Here is a 21,550-nt window from a genome sequence, read left to right on the forward strand (position 1 = left end):
CCTCTAAGAGTGTGACCAGTACATGAGCACTCAAGCACAATTTCATTTTCAGAAAATCATATCATTAAAACTTGTGTTATTCGAAACGCGACAATGGAAACATTTTTATTGATATGAAAATTAAGGTATTCACATTCTCTATCATGTATTACCTTATTGAATATATTATATTCATATTTATTTCTAGTCTTGTCGTTAGTAAAATATTTAAAACGCTAACATTTACATTAAACAAAACTATTAAATTTTTAAAAACGTCAGTGGCGTAAAATCTAATAAAAAAAGTAAGCGAATTGATAATCAGTGTTTGATAAATATTAACAAGTTGCTTAGTCTTTCTTCTTTATATTTTTTTTTCTTGTAGTTTGTGATGAAAATTCTGTGTTTAACATATTTTAAATAGCAATTTGTTTTTTCTTTTAGGTAAGTGTTTTCTGTTTGATTTTCTTAACCTGAATTTCATTTTAACGGTAAGTCATTTTTATACTTTAAATTTTTTTACTTTAAAATTTATGCTTTAAAAGGTAGAACAATGAATATTTCTCTTTTAGTAATGTATTTATTTTTAAAAGTATCGTTTTTTGAAAATGTTCCCTATAATAACTCTTCATTTGCATGTTAATTACTATAATATCTCTCCCATAATACAATTATGTCATCCTTTGTCAATGAAACTGAAACATTTTTGAGCGTGCCGTTCCAATATCTATTCATAAGTTAACGCATTAAAAGTCATTTCCCTGGAGTTTCATTGCTCATGCGTTCTCTCATTTCCATACTTCGTTCAATTCTGAAATATGTAAATCAAATGTTCCATTCCGGTGGGAATGGGCTCTTCGGTTCTTATCAGAACAATAATTCAAAGTGCGAAAACTTGTTCCATTCAGTTAAAATGCCCTCCATTTCGGCAAGTGTTTCCCGTTCTTCCCGATGTCGTGAAAAATGTTCTCTTCTTTAATGTTGCTTTACAAAGGAATCAAAAGAGAAACGGAATTCTTCTAACGAGTTCCCGCCAAATGGGTTAGAGTTCTTTTTTCTTTGATTTGCCGTTATGTTCTTTGTTTTCCGCTTAATAGCCGAGTTTTTGAAATAATGCATTCAATGCAAAAATATCTTTGACAAAGTAGAAACCGTTTTCGGAAGCATCGATTCGATTGATTTTTCTTCCGACCCTTTTGGGGGAGAAGATTCAGTTTATTCTTTAATTTTTAAATTATGTACTCTGGATATTTTTCGTTTCGTTGAAAAATGCAGTTATTATTTATTCCAAGTATTTTTTTTTACATTCATTGTTATTTATACATTTATTAATCCTATTCTCACGAGAAAGTATTAATAAATTTATTATCCAACATCCCTGCTGTTAAATAATATAGGGTGTATTTCGATTAATAAAAACACTTCTTTTTTCTATTTTTTTAAACAAAAAATTAAAACCTATTCAGAACAGTTTATCTGCAGTTTTCTCAATTTTTCCGTGCTAAAATGTTTTTTAGTTTTGTCGGCTTTTGTTGGATAAACAGGTTTGATATTCACCAATGGTCAATAAATAATAAATAATAATAAAGATAATAAGATCAAAAATGCGTTGAAAATGCCAATTAAAAAATAATTTTAGTGCATGTTCTTCGTTTCAAGATATTTTCAACTGAGTTTGTTCAGAGATAATTCGCGTGTCCACCAAGACTTACATAGGATTCAAATTTACCCTGTATTAAATGCTTTTGAAAACTTCTTACGAGTTCATTAAATTTTTTAATTTTGGAAGGTAATAAAATGCATTTCTTACACTTGCATACAATATACATTTTTGAAAAAGTATTTTCTGATATTTTATGCAATTTATACTATTTTTATACACTCAAATTCAGAAACTTAAATATTTCCCAGTGCTGTTTTGTTATTTGCATCGAATACTTCTAAGAATTTTGCATTTTTTTTCTTGACTTATGTTTTGAAACAAAATTTATTTTTTGCTCATGCGCTTAGAATATCTTAAGAAACGAAACTTTCTTTGCGCATTACATTGATTTTTTCTTTTCTTTTTTTTTCGTTCATACTTCTAAACCATGTAGTTACGCTTGTATTTAGAAAAACAAAGGAGAAGACAAGGCAAAGAGGATTAACTGTTTTTTCTGAAAACCTTCAGCGCTTTTTTGAAAAGAAAAAAAAAAGAACGTAGATTATTCAAAACTTTTAAAATTAAACGGTTATTAATTACCATTTTTAATAGCTTATTATGTATTTTGTCTAAAGAATACACTATTTCTATCACATATTCCTGAATCGAAAATAATTGTCCAATCCTTTTATTCAGTGCCCTGTTTCTGCGTTATTCGCGTCGCAGAACTTACTGAAAATTTCGCACTGTCTCGCCCATGCATGCATTTCGAAACAAATGACGTATAAACTGTCACTGTTTCAAGAGCAGATTGACGGTTAAACCGCACTGGAGTTCGCTCTGAGTTCCTCATTTGGTTTGCATATGTCAAACGGTATAAGGCCACTATCATAGGGGAGACGACTGATCCGACATTTTGGCTCCAAAACAGATCTCATGACACAGTCAGGGATTCCGAGTGTCGGAGTCTTAGAGTCGGACTGATTTTGGGGCAAAGTTGGGTGATTCTCCAAAATTCTAACAATTTTATGTTCCAAGAAATTAACAGAAGGATTGTTTGACCTAGAATACTTTTCTCCAAATAGTTAGAAATAACTTTTCTGATGTTATTCTATTATCATTAAAACAATAACTCATTTATGCATTCCTACAAAAAATATTGCATAACCAGAAAAATCACTCTTTTGACGTGTCCCCATTCGTTTCTCAAATATACTTAAATTATTTGAAAATTTTGTATCAACGTTTCACAATTTTATTTTGTATTACAAAATTATGCGTACTTAAAAAGAGCAAGTATAATTTTTTCAGATTTTTTAAGCATTTTTATTTAAAAAAATTGTGACTGGAAAATGGCAAGTTTTTGGAGAATCAACCAGATGTCGAAGTCGGGAGCCAAAAGCTTTAAATTCCAGCAGATGGAGTTAGTCATTTTATCTGCAACTCTTCCAGGAATACCGAGTTGAGACCGGATTCAGATTGATTTTCGGTTAACGGAGCCGGAAGCCTAAGGCTCTAAAATTCCACGAATCGGAGCCAAAGTCGGTCAGTTTCTCTCCTCATAACTAGTATGTGTACCAAACCCAAGGATTCTCATGGGGGGGGGGCATGGCAGAAACAGAACTGTTGATATTTTGTGTGTGAGGGAAATTTTGAGAGGGTTTCTGCCATGGAAAGGTGAACCGCAGTGTCTGCAAATTTTTCACTTTGCATTTTTATCACCTATTGTACCTTGATTTTTTTTTGTACAAGCTGGCTTCTTTGGTTTCAGCTAAAAATAAAGCGCGATAAAAGCGTCAACGTCCAACGTTTCACTATTATTAGTATGCGAACTAAAACGTGTTTTTTCAAATACCTAAAAAACATTCTTCTACAGATATTGCGCATTACCTACCCACGGCAAATTTTGATCTTATATTGGGGGGGGGGATCTTTTTCTTGGGAGGCGATGTTCCTTAACATTTGGCGGTGCGCCATTGCCGTGCGTAGGATTGGCACCCCTGCTAAACTCACGATTAAGAAAACTGGTAACTAAGCTTTAGGTGTGTTGGTTGACAAAAGTGTGACTATTTTATTCCTTGAATTAAGAAGAAATCGTTTTTTCAAATATTACGCTGGTAAATGCAAGTGTTGATTTGAACCGTTTCCCCACAAGTTGTCATCAAACTTAAGAAATCCTTTATAGTGCTAGATTTACTCAAAGTGATATTTTGATGAAATTTTCATCCGTTATTTTTACGAAATAAGCAACCAGCAACGACTTTTTTGGGCAGTTCTCCAGAAAAAAAAATTAGTTTATATCCTAAACCGTTCAACTTTGCACAGAAGGTGCATTTTGACCTCTTATGGAAAGACAAGATATGTCTTTCTATATGTATGCAATTTTGTTAAGCTGTAAAATTTCAAAAAACATTTTGAATTATTTTAGAGTTATTTAGGGTTTAATTTAAAAATTTAACACACTGTCATTACGCAACTTATTTTTTTTTCAAGCATTTCTTCAATTTTGATTCACAAATCAATTGCTTGAATAATACTTCATCAAATGTATTATCTAAAATTAAAATAACTATACTGAAAATGCTAAAGTGTTGGATTTTTTTAAAATAAACTTCAACTATTTTCTCCTAATGACTTTCGAGTAAACTTATGGATAAACATCCGGCGAGGACTGGAAAAACACCCAGTCTCTAGTACCTCCCATAACCACAAGGGAGAGGCGCCCATGTTTTCACCTGTGCCCGTTTTTACACCTTTTACTCTAAACCTAATTAAGAAGCTTAACAATTTTACGCACTAAGTTATCTTTATTAATAAAGTTACGATGGCTGCCACTAAAACCGAATAGTATTTGAGCTCCAGGTGCACCTAGTAGTCATGAAAGCCCGTAAAACTCTTAAAAGGTATGGATGAAAAACGCTCGGGTCAAGTTTAAACGGCGCAAGAAAAACTTTATTTAATATATGCAATCAAGCAAAAATAAACTTGGTTTCAAATTTAAACACTTGAAACATTGCAAAAATCAATTTTAAAGATACATTTTTGCTGTCTCTCCAGATCATTTAACAAGTTCTGACTAGGGACATTAAATGTCTATGATATTTTAGAGTTAATATTAAGCCTCCACATAAATAAGTATCATTTAGCACTGTTAAATGCCTGTTTATATGTTATTTAGAAGGGGACGAGTAAATAGTAATAATAAAAGAAATACAAAATGCTTTTGTAAGGTTAAGGCCTGAGAGAAGAAACTGCACCTTTCTAGAAAATTGCGCATTTTCAAATACTTAGACTAAGGCTGGAGTCAAAGGTTTCCGTGAGCCAAAATGTTCGATAGGTAGGTCTGTCATTTGAAGGGGTTCTTAGGTAAAGCGGAAAGACGTGCGATGGGTTGACAGAAGCATTCCCGAATTCGTGGCTGACCACCGAATTATGGTCGCTTCGCTTATCGGTCGCGTGGAATGCCATTTCAAAGCAATCAGGAGCAATATAACAGTGGCCTGCCGATGGTGACCGATGGTCAAACAAGCGACAAGTGGTGTAGTTGGATCGCCCACACTTAATCTTTAACGCTTGGTGTCAACTGCAATTCCCGCTCTTGTTTGAAGATTCAAATGGGATTGAAACGGGAGTCTTGTTTTCCAGTAAGTTTAAAATAACTGATAAAATGTGTCTTATGTAAATGCAGAGAGTTTTGTACGTTTCTAAATAGTTTTCAAATTTATGGTCTCTAAAAATATTTTGTGCTTACGTTCCATGCTTGAAATGCGTTGAACCTTGGACATTCGCTGAAATAGAAATCCTTATGACTGCTGTTCTGATTGATAGAGAAAATTGGAGCAAGCTTAATCTGATGCAGAAAAAAGTGTTTTCGATTGACATAGAATGTTAAAGGGGATGGGGAAATAGTTCATCCTTTTGATAAGCAATTTATGTGAAATTTTAGCTTAAACAATTGTAAAATACTAGTTAGTAATTTTTTAAAAACTTCTCCCGCAAATCCCGGAGCTAGAAGTAGTTTTATACCAAATTTCAAAGGTGTAGGTGCTATGGGGTCTCCCGAACGCAAGCTCGCCACAGATATCTTTCCAAAATTTCTTGACTTTTTTTTCAAAATATATAGACATAATCATTATCATTATTCTTATTATTTTTAGTTATCATGGTCTGAATTAATATGCAGTTGACGGAAAATAATCGTTTTTATAATGACTTTAATGATCATAAATTATTTTTCATCTGTGTTTTTTTTTTTTTTTTACTATTCTTTCAAACCAAACCACTTGTGCTGTTTTCTTTGCAGTTGTTTTAATGACCTCAGTGCTCGCTTTCTCTTAATGATCTCTTTATGGAGTCATCAAAACTGAATAAAATAAAAAACTTTGAATAAACTTCGGACAGTACTCTACATTTAAATAAGATTTTCTCTACAACTCCAAAACCCTCCTCTTCAACTTTTGCTCTGAGTATGAACCGTAATACGTTAAATGTCTACACCTAAGCCTGCTTTTTATCACAATAGCACGTACCTTTCATTTGAATGTTGAACTTATGCAGTTATGAACATTTTTATTATCAAACGCAAAGAAAATGAAGTAAGAGAAGTCGAAATACACTTCCTTACACTGATTAGTATTTTTCTATATACAATTCTCTCGCAATAATGGCCAAGTAAACCTACTCTCTCTCTGCCTCCCCGTCTCTCTCTCAAAAATAAAAAAAAAATTAAAAAAAAGAAAGAAAAAGCGCTATATTGATCCGAATCTAGGCATACGCTATCATATTTTTTATTATTTAATGCATTTTTAATTTCATGACGCTCTCACTGTGTCACATAGCGTTTTTTTTTTGAGCAATCACGATTGCTTATTGCTTTCATTTGACTGTTTTTGGCGTGCTATCATTTTATTTTCCCACCGCCACTCTCCGCCGCATCACCGTCGACCGGGTCCTCGCGATGCTGCTCCTATAGCGAAAGCCGGTTGCATCCATGTCCTACACACACGCGCATACATACACAACTACACACACGCGCATACATACACAACTACACACACACATACACCTACATACATATACACACACGCATACATACAGACACCCACACATTCATGCCTGCACACAGACACAAACACATATGCCTACACAGACATATACATACCCCGCCCCACGCACACACATTCATACACACAACTACCCACACACTTATGCCAGAACACAGACACAAACACACATGCCTACACACGCATACACATACCCCTACACACAAACACACATACCCCACACACAAACACACACGCTTACATACACACACTCGTGATTGCGAAAAACATAATTTGAATTCAAGATGTCAAAATTCAAATTAATTTTTTTTTGTAGAATTAATAATCACATTATAAATCTGTATAGATAGATGTGGTATTGATTCATAATGCAAGACAAAATGTTTTAAAATCTTCTTTGATAGTAAAAGAAAATAAATTGCTTAATCCGTTGCTACCGGTGTGACATAAGTATATGTTTGCACTTTGTAAATCTAGGAATTTTAAAAATTTTCTAAAACGAACATTTTGTTCATTAAATTTGGTTTGTTGGTTACTCTCAGCCTAAGACGCGCTTTAAAATGAAAATTTCGACAAGAGGAACTAAAATTTCTGACGTCACTGAAAAAAATTGTAAAGAAATTATTCATCATTTTGGGAGGCTTTAGAAGGACTACTTTAAACTGGGAGGACAATGTTGATTCCTTTGTATAGAGAATTAAGTCCATGCACTCGTTTACCTGTGTACCTTTTCATTTGTTGGGAGATAAAACTGTCTATCTTCCTTTATATCCATAAAGGAAGATAGACAGTCCTGTCTATCTTCTATGAACTTGCCGCTCCATGGTTTATTATTATCTTTTTATACCATTTTTTCCCCAAAACATAAAATTTTCACACAATTTTGAAATTTATGAAGAATTAATGTTTGCATTGTGCGTATTTAATAATGAATAGTAGTGATTTTTTTTAAAAATAGTTCAGCTAAGTATTTCTCTATTTTTTCACAATATCACTTGTTCATGACCCTTACAAAGAACTGTTGATACGAATAATTTGTGGATTATTGCCTTTTCCTTTTAATCAAGTTGCACTGCAACTCAATTTGCACTACCTGTTTTCAAATTGCACCTGATTACCTGGTTGTGTGTTGTATTGCTTTAAGCTTTTAAGATGAGGGGTTCATTTTCGGGAATGAATGCATAGTAGCTTCTTAAATTAGTTAATATTCAGGAATTTCAGTAAGGAAGAACCGTCCCACGAACTTGATAGGAAACTGCAACCCGCACCTTAATCCACTGGGCACTTAGGGTGTGGAAGCGCAGGCATGAAGGAATTATAGGAAGTTCTGAATGTGTTAAGGAGCGGTAATGTGAAAGTAATCCTGTAATTTGTCTTCGAAGAACTGTGGTGCGTAAAGTGATTACAGAGCAGCTTTATTATACAGGAGTAATAGTAACCTCTGAAATTGAACTATTAATTTGAAAAAAGAATTTAGAACTTTTGTGGGTTTCAGCAAGATTGCAATGTTATTTTTTGCAATCTAGCCGAACTCTTTTATAACGAGCACTGATTGAACTAAAATGTGTTTTTTTAAGAGGTATTGAACTTTAGGTTCAAATAAAACACCGTTAAATGATATAAATCGCCATGAATTAAGCTTTATTTGAAAGATGATTCAGTGCCATTTTGTTTAAATGTGATTTCTGGTATATGGCCACTTCGGCTGGCTTGGAGAACGTCTGATCGGGAAGTCCAATTTTCAATCACTTTTTGCTGCAATGGGGGCCGTATGTGAGTGATATGTGGCGAATATTCTTGTGCAAGGCGTCAATCGTCTGTGGCTTATCGGTGTAGACCTGAGACTTCACACAGCCCCACAAAAAATAGTCCAGCGTAGTTAAATCGCATGATCTCACAGGTCAATTCACGGGTCCATAACGCGAAATTATTCGTTCACCGAAAGTTTCTTTCAATAAATCAATTGTGACACGCGCTGTGTGGCATGTTGCACCGTCCTGTTGTCTGTCTATTCATGACGAAATGGCAAACCAAACACTAAACACAAAACAAGTGACAACTATCAAAATGGCCCACAGATCAAACAGTGTTCCCGACTTAAAGTTCTATACCTCTAAAAAAACACCCTTTAGAACCTGAATTTAAAGTGGAAATCAGAAAATTTTGATTAGTATAATGTTAAGTCTGTGAGGGTACAACTTGTTTTTGTCGAACAAACCCGCCTTAAAGCGAGCATTTTTAAGTTACAACATCCCTATAGGCTTCCTGCTTAGCTTATTCTTCTTGGGAAAAATTCCTTCAACATTTCAAAGATAATGGTAAATCCTGAAAGTAGGTAAACCCATATAACGGTAAATCCTTAAGTGATTGCTGCCCATTTTTTTCAATTGATTCAGTAGAGATGCCTTTTAAAATTATATATTTGTTAACACCAATGTCATCATTTTCGAGGCTACTGTACAGAAATAAAAAACAAACATAGCAAGTTTTTATAACAAGCAAAGATCGGGGTCCCTTTGCTGTCGTCACAAGAGAGTTTGACTGTATGACTTACTTATGAAAAGATAGTCATGGCATCTCTGAACTACAGTTTCATCTTTATTGGGGACTTATTAGATTGGAATAGAAAACTACCGAGCTTGGGGACATATGTTCAAATAAATGGACACAATTCTGAGCCGGATGCCATTACCAGGCTGCTGGTATATTGCATGCATCCTTTATTCATTGCAGTTCCTTAGATATTAGTAAATACTGTCAAGGTCGTGACTGAATTTATCTGAGTCACACTATACGGTACTGATTCAGTTGTATTAATAAAAATAAGTAATTTAAAAAAGTTGGACTTTTTTTAAAGCTTTAATTTACGTAATTTTGTTGAGTGCACAAGAAACATGATGTTCGGTTACATACACTCCAGCTGGCAACTTGCGTTGTAAAAAATTGCCTCACCTGTTCACGGTTAATCGCGCATGTCGTTGTTTTGGATGTGAGGTTTTTACAATTGATTTAAAACGAGAAATATATTTTTAACTTTTCCTAAAAGCAATAAAATCAGTAGGAGTAGTTTTTTCCCCTTCGTTTTAGGTGTTTTTTGAATCAATTCTTGGGGGGCTAAGCGTACTTTTTACGATGGCAACAGATATCTGGAGCAACAAATGCAAAATATTCTCAATGTATAAATGCGTAATAAATGGAAATTCCTTACGTTGGAGAAAGACATTAGCCGCTTTATCCCATGTTTTTTCCGAGGGATTCTTTTTCTAAAAAGTTGGAGCAAAATATTAAGGAAAGAAACGGCACTTTTTTTTTCTCTTCGAAAACTTGAGAATAGCAAAATTTAAATGACATGGTAAGAGTTGGAACTCGTTCATCATGATGTCAGAAGAATGTCTAGTGATGGTGCTCCTTGATTCTCAAATGGTCATTTCATGACGTGGATAGTGTTCTAAAATTCTTTGCTTTTTATTTCGGTTAGTAATTTATAACTGCGATTCTGCATTATTTTTGCATGATGGTGCTCCTTGATTCTCAAATGGTCATTTCATGACGTGAATCTTACATATTAAAAACTGACCGTATCTATGTATGTATCTATTTCCGAGTTACTTTTCCCAAACGCTAGTAAATTGACCGTCCAACAAGGTAACGATAGATTCGTAATTTTTCCGTCTTTATGCTCTGATATTTAACATCATGCTTCGAAAATAATTAACGGAGATATCAATTAAAAACTACATTAATCATGATAATTAGGTTTCGATATAAAATCCCTATAGTTCGAAGGCTTTCTCCATTCAAATTATTATTCAGTGCTTCATCTCAACTTTCCGTAACGATGCTTTTATTGGAATTTGTAGCTCGAAGAAAATCCTTGAGACAAAATACCTGTAGCTTTTTTCCCCCGGAATATGAAGAAGTAAAATTCTGGCTTTTGCTTAAAAGGCTTCTCCTATAATCGAAGCGTTTAAAATGTTTACTTTTTGGTTGTTTTTCCGCAATCTGCCGCAAAATTTGACTTTTTTTTTTTTTGTTCAAGCCTGATTCTTGAACACGCGTCGCTTGATATAACTTTTATTTTTGAGTCAGGCCGTGCAAAGCCGGGAGACGCAGCTAGTATTCCTCTAAAATTCTTTGCTTTTATTTCGTTTAATAAATGTTAATTGCGATTCTGCATTATTTTTGCACTTGACTAAACTCACACCAAAATTAATTATCTCAACTAATGCACAGAATAGCCTCTCATTTGAATAAAATTATTACTAAATATGTAGTTTTAAGTCCAACACCAACTGAAGGTTTAAAAAAATATCCAAACTTTAAAACGAAAATTTGAACTTCACATTTTAACTTTTTTTTTTTTCCACTCTTTATGCATTATATACCAGATTTAAAACTGCACTGCAAATCGTAAAACTTTTTTGTATTCGGATACTATGTCTCATTTTTAAGAACACTTTGATACATACGTCGTTGAAGTTTTCAGCACTTTTTTTGAACACTCATAGAAACGCATTTGAGAACCTTTTTTTGAGCACAGACGCATGTCCCTTTTTAAGAACATTTTAGAGCATTTATGGATCCCTCCTGCTCCCCTTTTTCTAAAGCCGTTGCTTTTTCTGAGCCCTTTTTGAGCACTGACACTTGTAAACTTTCTAATAGTTCTTTGCTACACACGTTGGGGAACAGTTTTCGGAACACGTTTGAGAATCATTTTCAGAACACATGTTTAGTTCAGTACAATTTTTGAACAGTATGGGAACACATTTCTGAACGTTTTTTGAGCATTTCTTCAGAAATTTGAAGATTTTCTAACCCTAACTTCAAACCATTATATCCTCCCCCCTTTTTTTGCTGAAATATTTGTATCTTTGCAAAATCACATTAAATTTGTAGTTTTTATGCCGTTTGACATTCCTCAACCAACCTTTTAATTCAGTTTCATTTAAATTATTATACTGTTTTATTCTATTTATTTACTGCATGTATTAATTTTGCTATTACATTTGAAAATACCGTATTAATTACTTAGCCGGCAAATGTTACTTTCATTTAATCTATAAGCAAAATTTACGCAAGCCTTACAGTCGTTATGTTTCCTTTGGTAATTCAAATGCTGTAATAATTCTTCAAAGCATCTTTGTTGTTGTGAGAGGGAAACATGAAATCTTAATGATGTCATGAAAGCGAAATGTGTGTTTCTCCCTTTTTACTTTCTAATGAAGTCTTCTATTACTTAGCTGCAAAAATTCTTGCGTTAAAAATGCTCTTTCAATTACATTCTTACACGTCGTTAGTCTTATCAAAGAACTTATTTTCAAAATTTCTGAAATTGTTGCAACCGTTTCGACAACAAAATAAGTTTCGTTTGTTCATCATTAATTATGTTTTTTGGAAAATGCCTTTTTAAGTAATCGCTTGAGATTTTATGTTATACTTCTTTTCATGACATGACGATAACCTTTCGTCATTAAACAGAAGTAAAGTACAGGGTGAGTCAAAATAAATATAGGGATTACAAACGGCTATAACTATTTAATGAAAAATATATATCGATAAGATTTACACAGAATGTAGACGGAACTTCAAAATTTTTCTACATAACGCACAGGTGCGGCAAAGTGGCACATGTGCGAATTCAAACTTCGCAACGACAAGAAACCTGTTCATTGCGGCGTCTCCGGACTTGACACTCTGTGATTTCTTTTTACGGGGTTACGTGAAAGACAGAGTGTTTGTGCTTCCCTTGCCTAAAACAATTGATTAACTTCAAGTTCGCATTTGTAATTCGCTTGCGTCGGTTACTGCACAAATGCTTCAGAATGTATGGCATGAAACGGACTACCGCTTAGATATTGTCTGTGTGACTAAGGGAAGACACATAGAAAACCTCTGAGATATTTATATAAAATTTTGAAGTTCCGTCTACATTCTGTGTAAATCTTATCGATATATATTTTGTTTTCATTAGAAAGTTATAGCCGAGTCGAACCTGTTTATCTCGAACCTGCCTATCTCGAAAACCTTTCTATGTCGAAGTTTTTCATTTTCCCTGTACCATAAAGTATTAATTGAATGTTTTCCCCCATGTTTGTCTCGAATGTAATTTTCTGAAAAACTGTATATTTCGAATTTCGACTAAAGTGTCTTTCTTGAATTCGATCCCCAACGATCTTTATTAACTGGAATTTTTAGACAAAAACCATTTTTCTTAATATTAGCAGTCACATAATGCTCCAGAATTAAAACTTTATGTACAAGAAGCAAGTTTTCCAGCTATTACATCTATTCGGAAACTGAGAGGAAGTAGACATTGTTGATTAGTAAAATTGCTTCCAAAGTTTTACTTACGAGTCATTGCTCCAATTTCTTGTTTTTAGAACTTTTTTCAAAACCTCTGTGCCTCGAAACCTCCATATCTCGAACTTTTCTTCTCTGCCGTAAAATTCGAGATAGACAGGTTCGACGTATTCATTTTGTCTCACCCACCCTGTATATCGTAGCAGACGTCAAATGATGGCGAAGATCTGACGATAACTTGACAATATTTTGCAAAAATTGGCGTTAAAACTCATGTTAACCACCGCTGCAAAACACAGCTTCTTTCCCACATCAATTCGAAGCAACGTAGGATTGGTGGGGATTTAAATTGTTCTTTTTCCCCACCATCAAACGCTTTTATGTTTTATTTATTTATTTTTTTAATATTTCGTTTCACATTTCTAACATATTTCGAATCGGTTATTTTCTACACGTTTACGGGAAATTTTATACTATTTTTTTTTGAGCAATCACGATTGCTTATTGTTCTCACTTGACCGTTTTTGGCTTCCGTGCCTTTTTCAGCTTGGACCAGGGCTGCAGCACCACCGTCCTCCGGCGGCGGCGCGGCTGGTCCTGAGCACTGTCCCCCGAAATCCACTTTTGCTGGGCGGTGGCGTCCATGTCCCACACACACGAACGCCTACACACACACACATTAACGCCTACACACACACACACGAACGCCTACACACACACACACGAACGCCTACACACACACACGAACGCCTACACACACACACGAACGCCTACACACACACACTCGAACGCATACACAGACACACACACGAACGCCTACACACACACACACACACGAACGCCTACACGCACACGCACGTACACAACACTCACTCACACACATGCATACATACACTTACGCACCCACACACATGCGCCTACACAAACACACACGCTCGTAATTGCGAAAAACATAATTTGAATTCAAGATGCCCAAAATTCAAATTAATTTTTTTTAATTATTTATTTAAACCTGATTGGTAGAATATGCGTCACTTGATAAAATTTTTATTTACGAAGTAGACAAAGCAGCTAGTAAGATATGTAGCTACCACGTACAGGACTAAATGTCTGGTTTTCTGTGGAATAACCCCTATTTGTTCATTTAAAATGACATTTAAAAAAAAGTAATAAATTGAAGAAGATATTTATTAAAAATGCAGCAACATATTTCGAGGATATTTTGCTAGAATGGTGTTGTTTCCATCAGTCATAAGTACTTCTTTTAGGCACTGAAGTTGATAGAATGAGCAAAAAAAAAAAAAAAAAAGAAAGAAATGGAGCGAGGAAAATCTTTTGTTTTTAAAACGTTTAATTTTTAATACATTTTTTAACTGTTCGATTTTTTAAAGAAGGCGTGGTCTTTATGACGTCACAAGTGATGAACTCCGACGCGCATTCCACTGGCGAACTGAATGTTTACGCTTGCTGTCTACCACGTGTCCAGGTTATGATAATTCAAAAGTGCATTAAATATTGCGCTCTACACTTGCTATTAACCATATCGTTGCCAGTACATGTGAATTAAATATTGCACTCTACACTTGGTATTAACCATATCGTTGCCATTACATGTGAGAAAAGGAGTGAATTAAATGTTGCACTCTACGCTTGGTATTAACCATATCGTTGCTACTACATGTGAATAAAGAAGCGAATATAAATATTGTGCTCTGCGCTACTGGCATCAGTGAATGACATTTCATCACTTGTGATGTCATGTGCGGAAGCGTAAAAAAGGAAACTGAATCTGCGCACCAATTAAAATAATTTCTAAAAAGTATTAAACTTTGTCAAATTAACAAAGAACGAATAAATTCCTTTGTGCCTAAAATTAAATGAATCAATTAACCAACGTTTTGAAGCACAAACATTGCAAATTACAATTTTTGTGTTTCAAAACGTTGGTTAATTGATTCATTTAATTTGTCAAATTATTTAAAAAATGGTCAAATCCTATGTTTTTAAGTATGAATTTTCAAAAAAAAATACTTTTAAAATTTCGGAAACGACCCCATTGGGAAGACTAAATTTGATGTCCAAAAGTGTGTAATGTTCCTCACAAGTAATTTTCATTTGAAAAAAAAAAAAAAAGAATAAACAACACATGATTTTTCATAAAAGAAACAGTTGTTTAACGAATCGCATAAGTCAAGTTCTTTCAAAAGGTCAGTAAAATTTAATTTTATTGTTCTAAATAATTTGCATACATGCATAAATAAAAGGAAAAATTTACGACATTTTCTCCCACACGTGACGGTGGGATCATACATTTTGTGATTCATGTAAAATTGGATGTAGGTGTGCTAATTCCTCGTTACCTCCAAAATAAATACTGTTTCTATCTTTTGAACGCAATGATGTACAGAACAAACAAAACAAAACCTATCATTTTCTTGTACATAAAATGTACTTCATTAGAAATTTCATTACAATAACTGCTAAGATGCCAGCACTACTTTTTGAAGCACGTATATCATTAAGTTTTAACGATACCTAGTGACGTTCTGCCCGGAGGAAAATGAGGTTTGGAAGAAAAAACACCAAACGTTCTTTTTGGGGAAGAACTAAACAAAAAGAGTAAGTTTTGAAATTTCCGATGACATGTTTAATTAAGGTTTTGTCGTTTTTCTGTTTGTTGTCTGTTCTACTTCAACGTGTGTGTTTGAGGGGAAAAAAAGCTTAAGGCGCTTAAGTTATTCTTAGAACAGACGTTTTTAATTACCTGCGACTACTTTCTTGTACTTCAACAGAATAGTTTTTAAAAAAAGTAAAAAAAGAAAAAATGTCACTCAGAACAACTTAATCTTTTGCTTTAGCGTCAGTTGGTCTCTATAAGACTATAGGACTCCTTAATGTGATTGAATTTGTAGGGCTTTAACACATAACAAATGATTATGTGCATTATTTTTAAACTGTAATTTTTGATTCATACAATGGTAACAGAAACCAAAACTTTATTGTAGATTTACTTCGCATTTTTTTTTTTTTTTTGTTTCATTGGTTGAGTAAAACGCCCCTGTGTCCCCACTAGCTCGCTTATTAGCACTTTGTTCTAACAATAAAATTTACTTTTATTCAGTGATTCATGATTTGTTGGATGCAGTATACAGCAGGAAAAAAAACATAGCTATTAACTTCATAAGCATAGCGGTAGTTGACTGGATACGTACCCAATGAGGAAAAAGTAAATGGACTATATCCCTCAAAATGTTCGGTTTCTTACTGTAATCAAAATACAAATTGAATGCAGATTAGTTTCAATCCACTATTTCCTTTAGTGAGTCCCCCAAAACGACAAGTTTAATTTCTCTAAAAATCTCCCCCTCCCCCAACTACAGCACTTTATATTATTGTATTATTAGTCACCATCCTATAGTGGAAAAAAAATTACTGATTTTTATCGGACACAAGCATGAAAAGGTGCATAATGCTATTTTAAGGTTAAATATTAAATTTTATTACATTAGGGTACCATTTTCTGCCTCCTGATGAAATTTGAAAAACATATTTTGAAAACAATCATCTTTTTGTTGAAAAATTCAAAAAAAAGAAAAAATAAATAAACCTATATAAAGCAAATATGATTCGACAGAGTAGCACATATATTGATTACAAAAACATTTATAATTATTGAGATTTACAGTTATAAAAACTATAATCTTTAATTTGTATTAGTCTTCGAATATATATATATATATATATATATATATATATATATATATATATATATATATATATATATATATATATATATATATATATATATATATATATATATATAAGAACTCTGGACAAAGTCTGCTAGAATAGGTGTAAAGCGAGCAATGAGTCTTTTCTAAAAGTTTTTGCAGAACGTTCCTGTAAATGCCTTTGAATTATAGGGCGTGTATTTAAAAGAGTTCATGTTTCTAGGGCATAATTTCGGGCTATATTGCGCTTATGACGAAGCATATTTTATTCATAATTTCAAAGTGGTCAGACTTCAGCGGTTCTGTAGAACCGTGGAAGCAATAGCTTCTTCCTAACCTGTCTGATATTCCTTATCTACCACAAGTCCATGAAACCAAACAAAAGTCAAGTGTATTATTTGCAGTAGTTAACTTATCCATGTACCAATTTGACCTGTCTGTTATTCAGTTTTTGCTTGCTTTTTACTTCCTTCTTGCTATCACCCCTGTTTTCATAAAATCAGAAGAGACCTGACGCATGCGCAAATTCAAGTAAGGTTTTGCGTTAAAATATCTGTAAGTTGAGGTTTGTAGTTGTAAAGGTGACGGAAAATCATCATTGCGATCCGTATCCATAATAGTAGCTCAATAAAGTCATGGCACTAAAACTTTTTTTTTTCGAGGCTGCAAATTTCGTTTTAGAGTTTAAATCTTTAGGAGTTCTTTCCCCTTAAAGTATTTTGTTTGTTTACAGTAGCACTTTCCATGGTTCTATCACCACTACTATTTTGATCTACTTTGGTAGAGTAGAAAGTTTTTCGCTCTGAGTTATTATAAATTTTATTGTTCTTAAGACCAATGCAAGAATTAACTACTTTTCACATGGATGATAGGTTAAATAATAGTTGAATGGCACTGCGAAACTCTTCTAATGTTTTATCCGGTATTTTAGGGTGAGATTTCAAAATATTTTATATTTTGCAAAAGTAAATTTTCAACATCACATTTATTCTCTTATGTTGGACAGTGGGATTAGTAGCTTATAACCATATTTCTTCATTTGTTTTTCACAGTTCTGTCCTCTATTTCCTCGAAATTTCGTAGTTAATCACGCTTTCGGTTGTAAAGGCTCCATACATCTCATTTGATAACATCATTGTTTTTTGGCAAAATATTGCTAGTAAAAGATATAAGTAACGAGCATTAACATCCTGTGCAAGTATCATCCGTGAGTTTTTAAAAATAAAAAAAAAAAATGTTGGGCAAAACAGATTTTCGTTAATACAAACTGAAGTAATTTCGTTAAATCGGGCTTCGCAGTTTATGGCAGGTATGAACTGAGAGCAGGCGTGGGAGGGGGAGTGAGTTTTAAAAATTGTCCACATATAACCAAAGTAACCCCTATTATCGTTGCACTTCTATATGATGCACAATAAGATAAAGGAATAAATTTAAATCAATCCGGGGCAATTTCTTTACTGAATGTAATAAAATTTCTCACGTGTTAGTTTGAGAGCATTTTTAGCACCTTTTTAATACTGTGCTCCCTTAAAAGACTTACCCTACTTTATAGTAAGTACACCATAGAGGTGCAGTAGCTGAATTAATTTTAACTGGGTGAGTAATCCATTTTAAACGTCGAGTGGTGGCGTGCTGGTAAGGCGTCAAGATGCTGAAAATCATCAGCGCCTATGTCGTTTGAATAAGCGGCATGAAAAAGATCGCTTGAACATTTGTCTGGCTTTGAATTTCCCCGGCAAAATTAAGTTCCTTTTGCAGTTTCGTATCGAAGAGAGCCCAGGTGTCTCCATCTAGTGGAAACTGGGTATAAAACACCACTTCAACTGTCATGCATCAGCGCCTTAATGGTGGCATATGTAAGACTGATTCCTTGTCGGGGAGCACACTAGGTTTGGTAAAGGCTAAATGGCTTCTTACACAGCCCCAAAAATAGTCCACTTTAAAAGGTTTTAAAATTATTTCTTAATTTTCGGCAACTGTACTTTAAGAAAGGTCAGTTTTCCACCAATATATATATACAGAAACTCAATTAAAATATGAATGGAGCAGTTGCAAATTGAGAATTGAAAAAACTCAAAACTACCATAACTAATTGCACACCTTTCCGACACAATTTCACTTCAAATAAAATTAGGTTCAACCATAAAGCAAACGCTGACTTATTTTTTTCTTTTCTTCCTTTCTTTATTTATAATGATGTGCAAAGATATTATTTTCACAGAAAATATTCCTTATATATCTTCAAAAATTCTGATTTTAGTATCAATTTCAAATCTCACGGGAAGGAAGACTTCTTTTTGAAAATATAGCGGCTATCCTGATGACGTCGTTAAATCTTTTTTCGTTTCTGCTTTCAATAACATTTCTCTATTTTTGCAACCCACGAAACATGATATTCAGAGTAATATTCTTTCATTTGAGCTACTTCGTATCTACTTAATAAACGAAACTATTTCAATCTGAGACTTATTTCTCTACGTTAGCCGCAATTTTTTTTAGGCGCATTTATGTATGTGTAGGAAAAAATGGCAATATGAACCCGAAAGTCATTATTGAAGTACAAAATGTAAGGTGTCTAAATTTTGTCGAAGAATTCGGAAAAATGTTTTAAAAGAAGGACAAAAAATAACCAATATTATGACGTTATTCTTTCTTCGTTCTCTATACGTATTTGTGTTCCGAAATATCAAAATTGTTGTTTGTTGGACATACAAGAGAAGATTTTTCTATGGATTCAAGCTGTCTAGTGAAGAAAAGCATAGTGATAGAGTAGCCCTTTCTGACTCCACGTAAAGGGGGATAAAAGCTTCTATTATTAGAACACAACAAATATTTGATAATGGTAACAAGAGACCGTTTTATTTTTCAATAAAAATATATCATATTTTAAGTTTTTTGAACGTAAAATATAGGTACAGAGTAATTGCACCCAAAATTTTCTTACTCATTAAACGTCAACTACTATGTACAAAATGATTATAGTTTAAGTTGGGATTTTAAAACGCTCAGGATGGCTTGATATTTTGCCAGAAAGATCGTGAGGATATCGAATTTAGTTCGGTGAAAAAAATAAATTGGGTCCAAAAGGTTCAGATAGGTGGCACTCTTATTGTAATTTGAAGGTCAAAACTGAATTGGATTCGTTAAACACAGAAATGTTGTTAGTCAAAAGGGGAGAAAAAATCACAAGGATTTACAAAAACAATTATATGGATAGACAAGATTACGTGTTTACAGCGAAAACAGTAATAGTTAAGTGAGAAAAAGAAAAGTTAGAAACAGATTCCTAACAAATGGTTGACATATGAACTGTTTGATGCGCTCTTTGCCTAGTTCCGCTGCTAACTGCAAGCGTTGTTCCTGCAACAATTTCCAGTTTTTGGAGCTTTTTTTTTTTTCGACCTTTAAACATTCGTTTGGCGCATTGTAGCCTACTAAGGCTCTTGTGCCAAAAATTCTAATCGAACCAACCAACCAACTAACTTAAGCTCAAAACTGTATGTTTCACTCAAGAACTGAGGGTAAATGGGCTGATTGTATGGTTGTTGAGCACATGTTTCGTATTAGTAACGGCATACTGGCAACACCATCTAAAGACACACTTTGGAGCAATTAATTATTCTTCACCAAACAAAATCCGATGGCCTCACAGTCGTTTTGCTGAAATGTTATGTCATTCTGCAGAGTGGTTTTAAATTTAGTGCCCAGCCGTCATTTGGGGGGAGGGGGGTCAATTGCCTCCGGGCTTTGAGAAATTTATGTTTTTACAGTATGTGAGTCGACGTGATTATTGCGGTTCTGTGGCATTACTTACATTGAGTATATACCACTAGCCACTCCTTGTAAAAATTCGAAATGACGCTGTGATTCCTGATTAGAACGCTTTAACATCTTAACTTTAATCATAATCATTCTGCAATTGGGATGTGTAACAGATGTACTAGTATAATAATTAATGGTTACATGTTCGAGCTATGTGTATAATAATAAAATAAATACACTTGAGTTGAAAAGTAAATGATAATTGAACTACGGTAATATGCACTAATTTTTAAGAGTCGCATTTGCAAGATGTCTTTTCATCCAAAAGCTCACTTTTGCATTTAAAAGGAAATTCATTTGTAACCCCGAAACAACTTTTCAGCAGTTTCCCACTAGTTAGTACAGAATAACATTGTCTTATTATCTGCAACTATGTTTTTAATTGTTTATGTGGATTTTTTTTTCTTTTTCCTTTTTTTTGCGATAAAATAACAAAAGTTTTACCTGTTGTCATCTATAGAAAATATACACTTTTCTAATAAATTTGATTTAACGTGCAGAACTGACGTTTTACGTTTATGTTACAGGTTTATATTTAAACATAGAATATATTACTTCTATTGGCATATACGAATTGGGATGATTTTGACAATGTAATCCAAATGTAAATGGAAGCAACAGATTCACCGCATCCAGTGCATATGGCGCCTTCGACACTTCTGTCTGTTTCTGTGAGCCAGCCTGTGTTTAGTTCTGTTTCTGTCACCCTCGGTGGCGTCTCACAAAGTAGCCCATAGACTCCACGTATGGAATATATGAGCTTGGCAAGAAATTTAAGAGATGTTGCAAGTTGGCGACAGCTTTGGTGTCATTGTATGCCGCAAAAATTGGCAACATTAAGTAATCATGGTCACGTGATCATACCATAATCAAGGTCATGGACACCAAAGCAGCCAGTCAAAAGAAAAGCGACATTTTTCCATACATGCTTTCATACACACACTGCCATACATATATAGATACGTCCGATTTTCAGTAATGCAGGTAAACTTGTTGTGGGATTTTTAAAACTG

Source organism: Uloborus diversus, chromosome 5, assembly GCF_026930045.1.
Source record: "Uloborus diversus isolate 005 chromosome 5, Udiv.v.3.1, whole genome shotgun sequence".
Classification (NCBI taxonomy): Eukaryota; Metazoa; Arthropoda; class Arachnida; order Araneae; family Uloboridae; genus Uloborus; species Uloborus diversus.